At 41.9% G+C, this 12462-nt stretch overlaps 1 protein-coding gene across 1 annotated transcript in view; it reads right to left on the bottom strand.

Moving 5' to 3' along the window:
* Positions 1 to 12462, bottom strand: part of Glis3 (GLIS family zinc finger 3) — a 603766-nt gene that overhangs the window by 218942 nt on the left and 372362 nt on the right. The window lies entirely within an intron of this gene.

The following is a 12462-nucleotide window of genomic DNA, read 5'->3' as shown; positions in this document are numbered from 1 at the left end:
CCAACTGCCAACAAAACAGATTAACCTTCATTTGAACAGAGTCTGGGGGCCAGTGCCTGTTGACCCATAAGCACATAGGACGTGTGGGCTGCAGCTGAGAATACAATGTACCAAAGAACAGGACACTTACATGTCTGTTTTTGCTCTGCCTAGAGAATGAACACAGCAAAAGCTTCTCATCATCTACTGTCTGTTTTACCCCCAATCCCTCACATCCACTGTTCCAAAGATTTCCACACTGATTCTGAGCAATTTATGTCAGCCCAGGTGTTCAGAGTTCCAGGTTGAAACATTTGGTTAATTAACATCATGCTGCAAACACTCTAAATCACTTCAGCTGCCACTAGAACAAAACAAAACTCCCAAAAACAAAAACTGTGGGGGAAATATAAACAAATGGCAGTATTCTCTGGAAAACAATGTATGATTTTGGTGACAATAAAAGCAGCAAGGGCTTTCTTGAATTAATACCAACTTCCTTTAAAACATTTTTCTAAAAAGAATTATATTGAGTTTGCGTAAAGACTTGAAAGTACACATACTTATACAGAATGTAGCTATGTGCCAAGATGCGAAATCATTAGCACTTTCCTGAAAAGAAAAAAAGGTACAGTGAAAAAGCAATGTGAACCCCAAGAGTGGCAATTTGGGAAATATCAAAAGAAATGGCTATTCTTCCATTGAGAATCCCAAATGGCTTTTCTCCCCTGTTTCAGAGCCACAATGAGCTCAGCTGTAGTTCTCTTTGCACTTAGGGCTTTCCGGGCCCAACTCCTCCCCTCAGGCCCACTCAAGGTCCCAATTTAATGTTTGCATTTTAATCCTTTTAAACACCCATTCTTTCCAATCACTTTCAGTAAAACTTCACGTCTTTTGGAAAGGGCGTAGAATTAATATTTTTTAAGGCATGAAATGTAGAGTGTTGAGAAAGCAAGCCATTTTTCTTAGTTCTGAGGCAGGGGGTTGGGATGAGGTAAAGTTTTTCATGTATTTTCTTTCCAAATACTAAGGAGGGGAAGGGAGAATGGCAGAGAGCAGTTCTGGCTTGAGACTTGGTTGGCGTCCAGGTGATCAGGTGTGGCCAGTCTGAGGCAAGTGACAGTCTAAAGGCTCCATCTGGGTCTAAGGAAAGAGGAGGTCTGGCTCACAAGTTCAGTACCAAAAAGTGCCTCAGGTATTGGAGGACTGCGAAGGGACATTTTTTAGTATAATTTTCTATGTCTCAGTTTCTTCCCAGTAAAATGTTCTTCCCCCATAGTCCCAGTAGCCAGGGACTTGCAAAGAAAGCCTGAAGAAATAACTGAAATAGCTCTTTGATCCATCTCTGAGCTACTCAGAACTAACGCAGACACTTTAGGATGGACCTCCATAGTGGCGAACCTATGGTGCACATGCCACAGGCAGCTGTTTGTAACGGTGGGCCACCGTGCCGCCTCGGGTCTTTAATAAAGATCTCTCATAGGAAGAAAAAAAAGACAGGAACGGGACATCAGCTCAATTGTCATTCAGGAAGAATAATGCAAGTTTGGTGGACTGGGGGCTCCCAGGTATGGCAGCTGCAGTAGCCACAGAATCTAGCAGGTGGAGCACTGGTTAGTCTCCAGGGCTGGCTGGTCACTAACAACAGAAGGCAATGCCCTGGACATGATCAAGGGCACCAGCAAGGGCCAAGTAGCAGAACAAGTAACATCATCACTGTGTCAGTCTTCCTGACTGTGACAAATAGCTGAGACAGCCAACTTAAAATCAAGAAAGGTTTATTTTCACTCATGGATTCATGGAGGTTCAATCTCTAGTGGCTGAGGAGCCTACTCACTTCATGGCATCCAGGAAGCAGAAAGATTACTTAACGGAGGGTTCCAATGACCTCTCCAAGAGTGTACCTCGAACATCTCACTTCCTTCCATGAGGTCCCGCCTGCTAAAGATTCTACCACCTCCCAACACCCACACAGGCTAGTGACCTGTGGGTAGTGACCAAGTCTCCATCGTACAGATTTTGGGGGGACATGCAAGATCCTAAGTATAGCAACTATCAACAGGGTCCAACACAAACATCCTTCAGTATTCCAGAGAAGCCAGAGATGTCCATCAAAAAGGAGATATTCAAGCCGGGGATGTAGCTCAGTGGTTCTGCTGCCTGCCTCGCAAGCACAAAGAATGCAGTTTGATCCTGGTTACCCCCCCCAAAAAAAAGAGAGAGATACTCAAGAGTAGTTTCTACAACAAAACAAGTATCAAAGTTTTAAGAATAGCGTGTCACTTTTAATTCTATACCACCATTTATTCTCCATCTCATAGTACCAAGTTCCATATAATAGGCTAAAATATTTATGTATATGATTATGTGGACCTATCCAAAGACTGAGGGAGGTATTAAGTAATCTCTGAAAGCTCTTAGAACATTAACATTTATTATGTTCACCATTCTTCCTTATGAAACTAGCAATCATCTTTATTCTCTCGTGGTTTCTCGTTATTTTACCCTGTGCTTCTGCTACCCCATGTCTTGTCCTGTTCTTGTTTCTCGATGAAAATTTTCCATGCACTATGACATTCCGAGAGGAGTCTAGCTGGTCCTTCACATCACTGTGTGCAAAGAGCTTTCAGCTGGCCAGTCCAGGAAGCATGTGTCTCTGGGTCAGGGGCACACTTATAATCCAGGGTTGAGTGGCGTAAAACAGCAGTGTAGAAGGGAAGCCACTACACTCAGGAAGAGGCTGTGGCATGACCGATGTGGTGACTGCTCATAGTACTGTCACATTGTCAGAGGTATTAGCATATTTTTCCATATTGGTTTGAAAAGAAAAATAATTAAATTAATTTATTTTGATCTTTGGATAGGTTCTTCCTTAAATTATTCCAAATACTCTCTTAAAAGTCCCCCAGGATAAGGAAATATGTAAGAAACAGACTACAAAATACAACAGATCTGTCAAACTTTAGATCCTTCCAAAAGTGTAGGTAAACTTCTAGGTAGAGAAGAATCTAGGAATTGTCTGGCAGTCTAAGAGTACATGAAAAACTAAAAGGAACAGAAGTCTGTTCTTGGCATAGGGCTTTGACGGGAAGTCATGAACTTCACCCGTTAATGCCAAAAGCCAGATAACACAGTCCCTAGAGTTATCTTGGGTTCTACAGTCCCAACTCCTGGCCATTTAAAAAATTTAACTTGTGTTTCCAAGGAGTTATTTTTGCCATTTGCATCCTTGTAACAAGCTCTACTGCTGGAGGGAGCTCTCTTGCAAATGAATGAAACTAGCATGCACACTAGGCCTTTTACATTTCTCTTAACGAGAAAGCTGCAAAAAGAGGAAGTGTTCTGGAACTTTTACTATAAAGATCATTTTTTTTTCTTTTGTATATGCAAGGTAACAATGTGGAAAAAATAAGTTCTGGCCCCACCAGCCTTGAAAAAGCTGAAGACAATAAGCTTATGGTGAAATTAAGCATACCCCTGAAATCACTGCCCTAGATATTATGAGTCCCTATAAAAGGGATCACTAATGCTCCGTCCCTGTCAGAAATATTTTGAGTAATCACGGAAAAATGAAAGATATGCCAAAATCTGGGGAACTGGAAATGTCACTCAAATTTTCAAATTGAAGAAGTAGCTTCTAAAAACTGTATAGAGGTTACCTTGGGAGAAAAGCATAAATGCTTTATTAGACTGCTTGTGAGAAGTCAGAAAGTGAAAATGCAATCACAAGGATGCAGCAGTTTTGCTCAGAATTGGCTGTATCAGTTTAAACTCATATTTCCCTTTGATTATATTGTAGTATCAAAATACAGACTTCAACATCAGTGCATTTGACAAAGTCTCTCATGATGTTTTTACACACCATAATTAAAACTTGCTACAAGACACTTTTCAAAGTGGACATCCACTTTAAGAGAGGTTTCCTGTAGCCTTTTCTCAGGACACTAACCTTGGTCTCTCTAGCTTAACATTTTCATCATGTACTCGGATGAGGATAGTAAAGGCATCCCTTTTAAACCTTTAAGAGCAAATACTGAGAATAACTAAAAAGCACAGAGAAGTTGGGCCAGCATTAGACTGGGGCTAGATCTAGCAATATATGATGTGTTGTGTCCAAATAAGTATTATATTAGTAGAGGTTGGAAGACACGTAACTTAAGCATCGGAATCAGAAAATACTACGTTTAATCAAGAGAAAGCTATCAAAGATGAGGTAACCCCATGTAGCAATGTAAGTTAACCATACTGCATGCAGTTTCTAGCTGGAATATTGAATTCACTTGTAATGATGTACTTCTGGGGACATACATTTACTGTGATTCATTTAGAGTTGAGTTCCCAGGATAAGGCAAGAACTCTTAACTGCAGCCCATGAAAAATGGCTGAATGAATGGGGGCAGGGGAGCATGGCAGTTCTTTTTGAAATAAATGAAAGATGGTCATGTGCAGAGTGATATACTTCCTCTAGGTATCTCTCAGGAACAAAATTAGAGGCAAGACTGCACAAAATATTTTAACTCATTGAAAACAGAATAGGTCTTGGCAGGCATCCAAAGGCCCAACAAACACTAATGGGAAAAGTACAGAAGAGCACAGATTTTAAGGTGGAATGTTGGACTGTATACGACTTTAAGGTCTTTTTTAATATTATGCTTTTAGCCCTTTTTTTTTTTTTTTTTTTTTGCAGTACTGGGAATTAAACTAGAGGCCTTCACACTAGGATACATCTCCAATCCTCCCCCTCCCCCACTCCCCACCCTGCCCCTTTGACAGGGTCTTGCAGAGTTGCCCAGGATGAGCTCAAATGCACGGTCCTTCTGCCTTGGCCTCTCAGAGTGCTAGGTTACAGCATGCATTACCGCACTCAGGAATCCTTTTAGTCTTATATTCCAGTTCTGACCTTATCATTTTCTTAGTCTCAAAAAGTTAATATTGCTCCCAATTACAAATAAACTTGAATCTATGTTCACCCTACAATTTAAAGACCCTGCCAGCTGATGCACTTGCTTTTAATCTTATTTTCGCAAATATTTATTGACTATACCTAATGTAATCTGGGAACTAGTGATACACAAATGACTAATGTATTGTTCCTCACCTCAAGGAGCTCACCTAAGGAGAAAAAAAAATACTTTAATATAATCTTGGAATGAAAAGAGACAGAACGGGCTAAGCATGCTATCTGATGCAAGCATACAAGTAGAGGCCTAGAAGAGTCAGGGGAGGTTTCACGACAGATTTAAACCTGACTGTTTTGGCTCCAGAGCCAGCATTCTTAACCTCTCTGTATGCTCCTTCTGTTGTGTGCTTTTCAGAGTATGGAGAAGGTTAATGAACTTTTGTGAGATGATCTCTGTTGGGACAGGAGGGGTACAAGCAGAACCCCACTTTACCATCCTCCTTTACCCAAGAAATGTTTAAATTCCTTAGGAGAGAGGTATTTGGTGGAAGGTTTGTGGTCATTCTGGCCATTCCCTGCAGAAGGACAAAGACTAACCCTAAGGAGACACCGACAGCCACTGGACCTGGTAAACCCACAGTTGTTACACCCTCCACAACTAACTTCTACTTGGCAGGTGCATGGAGGGCTTTATTCCCGAACAGTTCAACTTTTCCAGGAATTCTAGAGTGAAAAGGAAAGAAAATAGGTAAAATCCAAGTGTCAGGCAGTGAGGAAGGGCCTTCCCCACATTCTCCATCCTAATCCATGATCAGAGAGCCCTACCTAAACATGTACTTCGTTCATCTGCTACAGTTTAATGTGTTCCTGCTGAATTCAGCCAACCCCCGAAGAAGAGGAAGAGTAACATCAGTAATCAAATCCTGCTCTGACCCTCTAGCAAATTCTACATGATGGGCACACCAGAGTTAAACATAATAGCACTTTTAAAGCAAACCTGGAAAGCAAACAGTATTTCTTGGCTCAGAACAATATCCGTGAGGATCAGGAGGAGAAAAAATATTTACCAGAATATGTAAGGGTACAAACCAAGTTGTGAGATGGTTTGTGCACTACAAAGGATCCTGTTGTAAACTTATTACCCTGTGGATCTATTTAAACAGCAAGTCTTAAATGCTGATATTATTCGGGTCCACCACACAGTCACGTCATAGTTCAGTATGTGCATAATATAATACAAGCTACTCTTATAAATAGAAAAGAATTTAGCTTGCACAGTCAGAAACAGCTTGCTTAACCACATTATAATATTTAACTGAGTACTTAGTTTTAAATTGCACCAAATTGCTCTGGACACAATGACCTAATAAAGACAGAAACAACTCCTCATAGAGGGGATTAAAGTATCTTTTAAAATCATACTCAAAGTCCTCTCCATGGCACGCAGAGGCTGTAAACTTCTCACCAATGTCACTGCTCTCAAGGGCTGTCTTCTCAACCACCCATCAGGCACTTGGGTCTTGCCTGTGCCCTTGTGAGGATGCCTGCACAAACATCTCACGAACTATTTTGTTACTTCCAACATTCTTGCCCTCTTGCCAAAAGTAGGCAATCTAGATCTCCTCAAAACTTCCTCTGGAGTGCCAATGACTTCATTGCCTATGCTTTAAAATAGTCACCGATATATAGCAGGACAGGACCCAAAATTGTTTTCGATTCCTACTTAGTCAGCAGGCTTCTACCTACACTGAACATTACAGGCATCCAGATTGCTGAGCACAAATGGCTGAGTTCTAACTAGATAACAGTTCTGATGGGCACCGATAACATCTGAGCAAATTATCACAGAAGCGTACCATCCAAGAAACAAACACACATCTACAACTGCCAGCAATAACCACCAGCTGTCTTGTGTACCAAATAGGCTTCAGAAGTCCAGGATACAGAGGTCCCAGAGCTGCAGCTGATACACTAGTTGTGCAGCTATTCAAATGCATCTACCGTGTCTGGTAACTAACCCCCGCTCTGATAACTAAACTCTCTTCCCCCAACCTGGGCTCTGCTTGCAGAACCCTTACTTCCAACTCCCCGCTATGACTGCTAAAGGAAGGAAGGCTACCACGTACTGGGCTTCCAGGACCCTGATCAAACACTTAGTGTCCATGCTGACTGCTCAGTGCCATGCCAGCCAGGCTAGCTATCACCAAAGCCCACGCAGCCCAGGGATGCCGGCACAGTGTCCTGGGCTGAGCCCATTCATATTCTGACTCTTCCCTTCATTATTCTCTTTCACACCTATATCCCCTCCTCCAAATCACATACCCACAGGAATAACTGTCTTACCTAGGAATCCTCTGAGGAACGCCTCAAGAATACAGAGTGTGTCTATACAGAATAAGCTGTGTCAGGAAAGGGGTCTGTATCGTTTTCATGTCTTTCCTGCAGAATTCCAATATTTTGGTAGTAACTTTTTCTCACTCTTCAAAGACTAGAGTCCACTGGAAGTCACTGGCCTCACCTATAAGCCTGGTTATGTTCCCACCCCATGGATCAGAGCTGCATCTCCAGTAAGAGGAGATAAAGAGTAAGCCTTCGCACCGGCAGGTGAAATCTAAACCTGCTGCCAGGGTCCATGTAGTCAGGGGAAGTTGAAAATTTCACAATAAACTACAGAGACTTATTTTCCCTCCTGTTGGAGAACAATAAACTCCTGCTGTATGTAGAATCCCAGGCAAGTAATAATTACTGAGGCATATGTTTCAGGGAACTGCCCAAAGGCATTCCCTGATAATCTCCTGGGGGGCCTGAAATACCTTCTCCTCCCAGCCCCTGAAACAACTGGGTCAAAACAAATGCAGACAATCGGCTTTAAGAAAACAGGATAAAACAGGCTTCTCTTGTCTCACATGTATGTTTACTAAGAAATTCAAACATTCTTTAAGCAAGACATGGTTTTGCTTATTTCTAATGTGAGATGTGGTAGTAAAAGTAGACTGAGAAAAAAATGCAAGGTACAGTGGTGCCTCGGAGCGCTTTTGTTTGCAGACAACTCAGTTCTCAAACAAAGGCATTTCATAAAATTTGTTTTTATTTTCAAACTCTGCATTGGCTCACAAGACCACGGCCATCTTAGTCCATCTTTCCTGCACAAACACAAATACCTTTCGCAAAATCAAGGAACCAATTAAGTTCATGAACCAAGGCACCACCATATATATTTGGGATTGTTGGAAACTGTTTTAAGGTTAACATTTTCTGAGCCAGTCTTCTGGGAATACTTTATATCTAAGTCAAAATATTCAAAATTCATCCCTCCAAAAGCATATCTGAACATACTTTCTCCTTCTAATAACTATACAGATTAGAGGAACTGGTTAAAAAAAAACAAAGAGGTCCAGCTAGTATTTCACTCACGTCACTCACAAAGACCTGATACACCACATGAATATTATTTCACAGCAGATACTGTAAAAGAACACACCAACCATTCCTTCCAGAGATCTGCAAACTCTTTCAATGTCACGATAGTTCTTCTAGGCTGTAGGACTTTCATTCATTTCTCCAATTCTAAGAAATATCAGGTAGATGACTCACCAAATACAGCTAAAGAAGAAGTACAGCACAACTGCTGTGGCTGATGTTTTACGGTTTGGTCCAATGTGGTCCTCCTACATGTATGTATTTTAGTAACTAGGTCCACGGAAAGCACTAATTTTTATAAATAATACAGACATATGTGAATTAAAATGACACGCAAGGGGCACGATGCAGGTTAGTGGCAGGTGGCAGGACTAACACCAGACCCAGAATGCCAACAGCACCCCTCCTTTGCCCCAGTGCAGTCTCCACTCACAGTCTCCTCTTAGTCCCAGGAAACCTGTCCATGCTCTTGATAAGGAATGCTACTCTCACCTAATTAATTGGTTTCATTGTTACCTTTTTCTTCCTAGACTGTCAACTTCAAGCAAGCACGACCTTTCTCTGTTACTCAGCACAATGTTCCCAGTGTCTAACCTTGAAACAGTACCAGGAGGGTAGCACCCACTTCTTCAGTGGACAAATGTATAAACGGTGTGTAAGGCTCAGAAGAATGAGAGGAAGTAGCAGATGCAGGGCCTGCTCACTTTCTTCACAAAGAGAAAAATCCTGGCAGACAACAAACCCTCAAACTCCAAGATCAGAAGGGAAGACTAGAGACCCATCTGACAGAGGATATCCTGGACCAAATGCAGACTGTTTATACTTCAAATGTACATTTAAAGCTCTGCCTTCATTTACTCTGCACAGACCTTCAAGCACCGTCTGGCTTGGTTTTGCTCCTGAGGTAAAGATAAAGGAGAGTTGCTAAATGTCCTTAGGGTAAGTTCTTCCTTCACACTGATTTTTCAATTTTGTTCTGCTTTGTTTACCAAACAAAAGCTTCCAAGTACTTACTTCAGGTCAAAGCCAAAAGTCAAGTTACTCTAGAAGATCCTTCAAGTGCACACTCTTACCCTTCAATCTTTTTTTTTACAGTGATCAGATGCTTGCTATTTGCATGCAAAAAAAGGAACAAAGGGAAAATGTTTTTGGCAAGCCCAAAGCTTTCCAAAGGCCTGATTCTCCTGAAGATGAAGACTGTGGTGTGGGAGGAGTGGAAGCGCCTGCCCAACACAAGAGGCTCCACACTTAGCAGGGAAGGCACCGCATCCACAAAGGCAGAGGTCCCATCTTCTATGGTCACTGCTCATGCCCAGCAGACTCAGGCCTGTAAGCAGTGCGCTCCACAGATGTTTTCACAGCTTCACAAATATCTCCAAGACACAGAACAAGTAAACATCTTCCCAAGTTCTAAGGAACTGCCTGAGTTTAAAGACTGCCAAGGAACATCTTGGAGAGAGTCATGTGGGCATGTACGTGTCTCCAGAGTCAGCAGGCAGGGCCCACAGGTACCATCCGCAGAAAAGACTACAGCAAGAGGGCAAGCAGGCTCAGTTGGCATCCCGGATAGAGTCAAGTCACAGATTTGCGGGTCACATGGGCCACACAGCTGCCTCTGAAGCAATTCAGATTTTGCAGACCTACCGATCATTCTTCCTGAATCTTCATTTATGTTTCTCTACAGACCTGTGCTGTTTCCCAATAAAAATACTAATAAGAAGAAGAACAGCAGCACATCATGGAAAGGTAAAACCAAAGTGGACTTTTAAAATTTTGTGTTATGGGGGTGTGTATGTGTGTGTGTGTGCAAGCATGTGTACATCTGAAAAACAAGCACTTTTTCACATCTTACTTCTCAGGACACTTGACCCTGTTGGACCTTCCATGCTCAGAAGATTCTATTTTTGCAAATGAAGACCATCCCAATGGTTTCTCACAGCTTTTCCCACAGGAGCTACAAATGAAGCTATCTGGGACTTCTCAAGGATCTGTCTACCACTGCTAACCAGAGTTTTCAAACATCATTAATATGTTACTTGATTTTTAAAACTGTTTGCCCCTTTTCTTGGTCTGGAGGAGAGAATAGGAGAGGGTAACACCCTACTTCATCTCTCTCCCTTCCATTACTTCTGCTTCCTGGACTCAACAATGAATAGTACAACTAAGACTTTCTATTTCTTAGCATATGAAGTTGTCATCCTTGACATCATCGACTTGGCAAAAACTTCTTTTTTCTCTTTCCTGGGCTATTCTGAGAAACGGAGCTATAGATGTCGAGTCTGACTAAGCAGAATCCAGCCTCTGATCACACTCCATTTCAGGTGCAATTAAATCAAGGGTGCCTCTGCTCATCACTGGCCCTGCTCCTATTTATGTATGTCTCTCAACATTACCATCAAAGCCCTTTACAGAGCATCATCTTTCACATGGCAAGTTTGGACTAGACGTGACAGTTCCAAAGGTATCAAGACAAGAGGTTTACGATTTTGAGAAACATGAATGTTTAAAATATAACATTACGCGACAGAGAGTACGCGTGCGTACAGTTAGCAGGCTCTTCCTCCAGAAGGCTCACACTGGAATCTGAGAAGAACCTGTCGTGCTGCTGTGGAGCACATAAGAAAGGGTGCTGCCAATGCTCTGCCAGGCAGGGATACATTCCCTGTGGACCCACAATGGTAAGCCAGCTTATGGTCAGCAATAGCCAACTTGCAGCCTTGGTGAGGCATACAAAGAAGCCCTGAAGATAGCCTGGCTTTCATAACAAAACTACCTCACCTTCTTTGTAACTTTTTTTTAATACATTTCGTGACACATAGTAAAACTGGTAGTTATATATATTGCACCTTAATCCTTTTTACATCCCCCTTCCCTCCCTTCCTTTGCCTCTCCCTCTTCCCCTAGATCCCTTTCCCATCTGCCAAAGGTCTACCTCTCTAGTATTGCAAGGTAAAACTGGGTTAAAATGAACATGAAGGGTAGCACTAAATTCTAGAAGCCAAGAATTTTGGGAAGGATAAGAAAGTAAATAAATATAACCTTCTTCCTTCTTTGTCATGGTGACAAACAGAATTATGAAAGGGTGATAAGACAAGTGCATCTAAAGTAATGTGCGGGTTAGTTCCTTAAATCAGTTACAAAGTCTTTGTCCCACCCATGATCCAGTCGCTAATTGCCTGAACCCTAGATAAATCTCTGTAGGGCACATCTCAGAACCCTGGAATGGAACCCAACCAGTTCACAACAGCATTTTCAATATAGCAGAGGAACTGCAAATTGGAATCTCTAGTTTATCTCTAAGACCCTCTCTCCTCCTCAGAGAACCTGAATTTGAGGGCTGACCAGAATGATTAAGAATCAGACTGTCCTCTACAAGATTTTACTCTTATTTCACTCTCACAGTAGAACTTACCATGAATGCAGCTTCAAATACAGGACTCCTTTTTAGGCTATAGTTCTAAGTGTGGCTGCAATAGGCACCATCTGCTCACAGGTTTCATTTAAGTCGTTAAAGCCTCCCTTTTCATTTAGAATTGAAGGTTCCAAGTGTAATATTACTGTGAAAGGGGAGACACTGAATGAAATGTAATGCAAGATTCCAATGCCAGCTTCTCAGGATGTCACATGCCTGGGGCAGAGTGAAAACTGGAGAGGAGAGAGAAAAGGCAAAGGGCAGAAAGAAGAGAGGATGGAAAGAGAAGATGAGGTCTAAAGGGAGAGAAACACACGTGTGCATGGACACCAACACAGACACGCACAGGAAGAGTGAGGTCACTTACAGTCAAAAGGAGGCCTTAGATCTACGAAAGGTAAAACAGGAATAGTTAGGGAAAAGAGCGTTGGCCAAAGAACCAACTAATTGCCAAAATAGTAACTGTGTGTATTAGGAAAAGCTGCTCTTCTTCAAGACAACTGTTGTACCATCTGTCTGGAAAGAAAGCCACAACAATCATCTAAATACATGATGACCACGGATGTGACTGGCAACACTCTAGAATTGTACATTTTGACATTTGCAGATTAACATCCGGACCAGGCATCTTCTACTACAAGTGGGCTCCTAAAATTTATCTTAATAAGTATCGTTCGTGTTTCTAGAATATCCAGAGGTTTTGTGAAAAATCAGCAGTGCCCTAAGAGCCAAAAGATAAGATAAGCCTAAT

The sequence above is a fragment of the Fukomys damarensis genome, unplaced genomic scaffold, assembly GCF_012274545.1.
Source record: "Fukomys damarensis isolate Sample0158 unplaced genomic scaffold, DMR_v1.0_HiC HiC_scaffold_31, whole genome shotgun sequence".
Lineage (NCBI taxonomy): Eukaryota > Metazoa > Chordata > Mammalia > Rodentia > Bathyergidae > Fukomys > Fukomys damarensis.
Note: the sequence above shows the minus strand (reverse complement) of the source record. Positions and strands in the feature narration are given on the sequence as shown.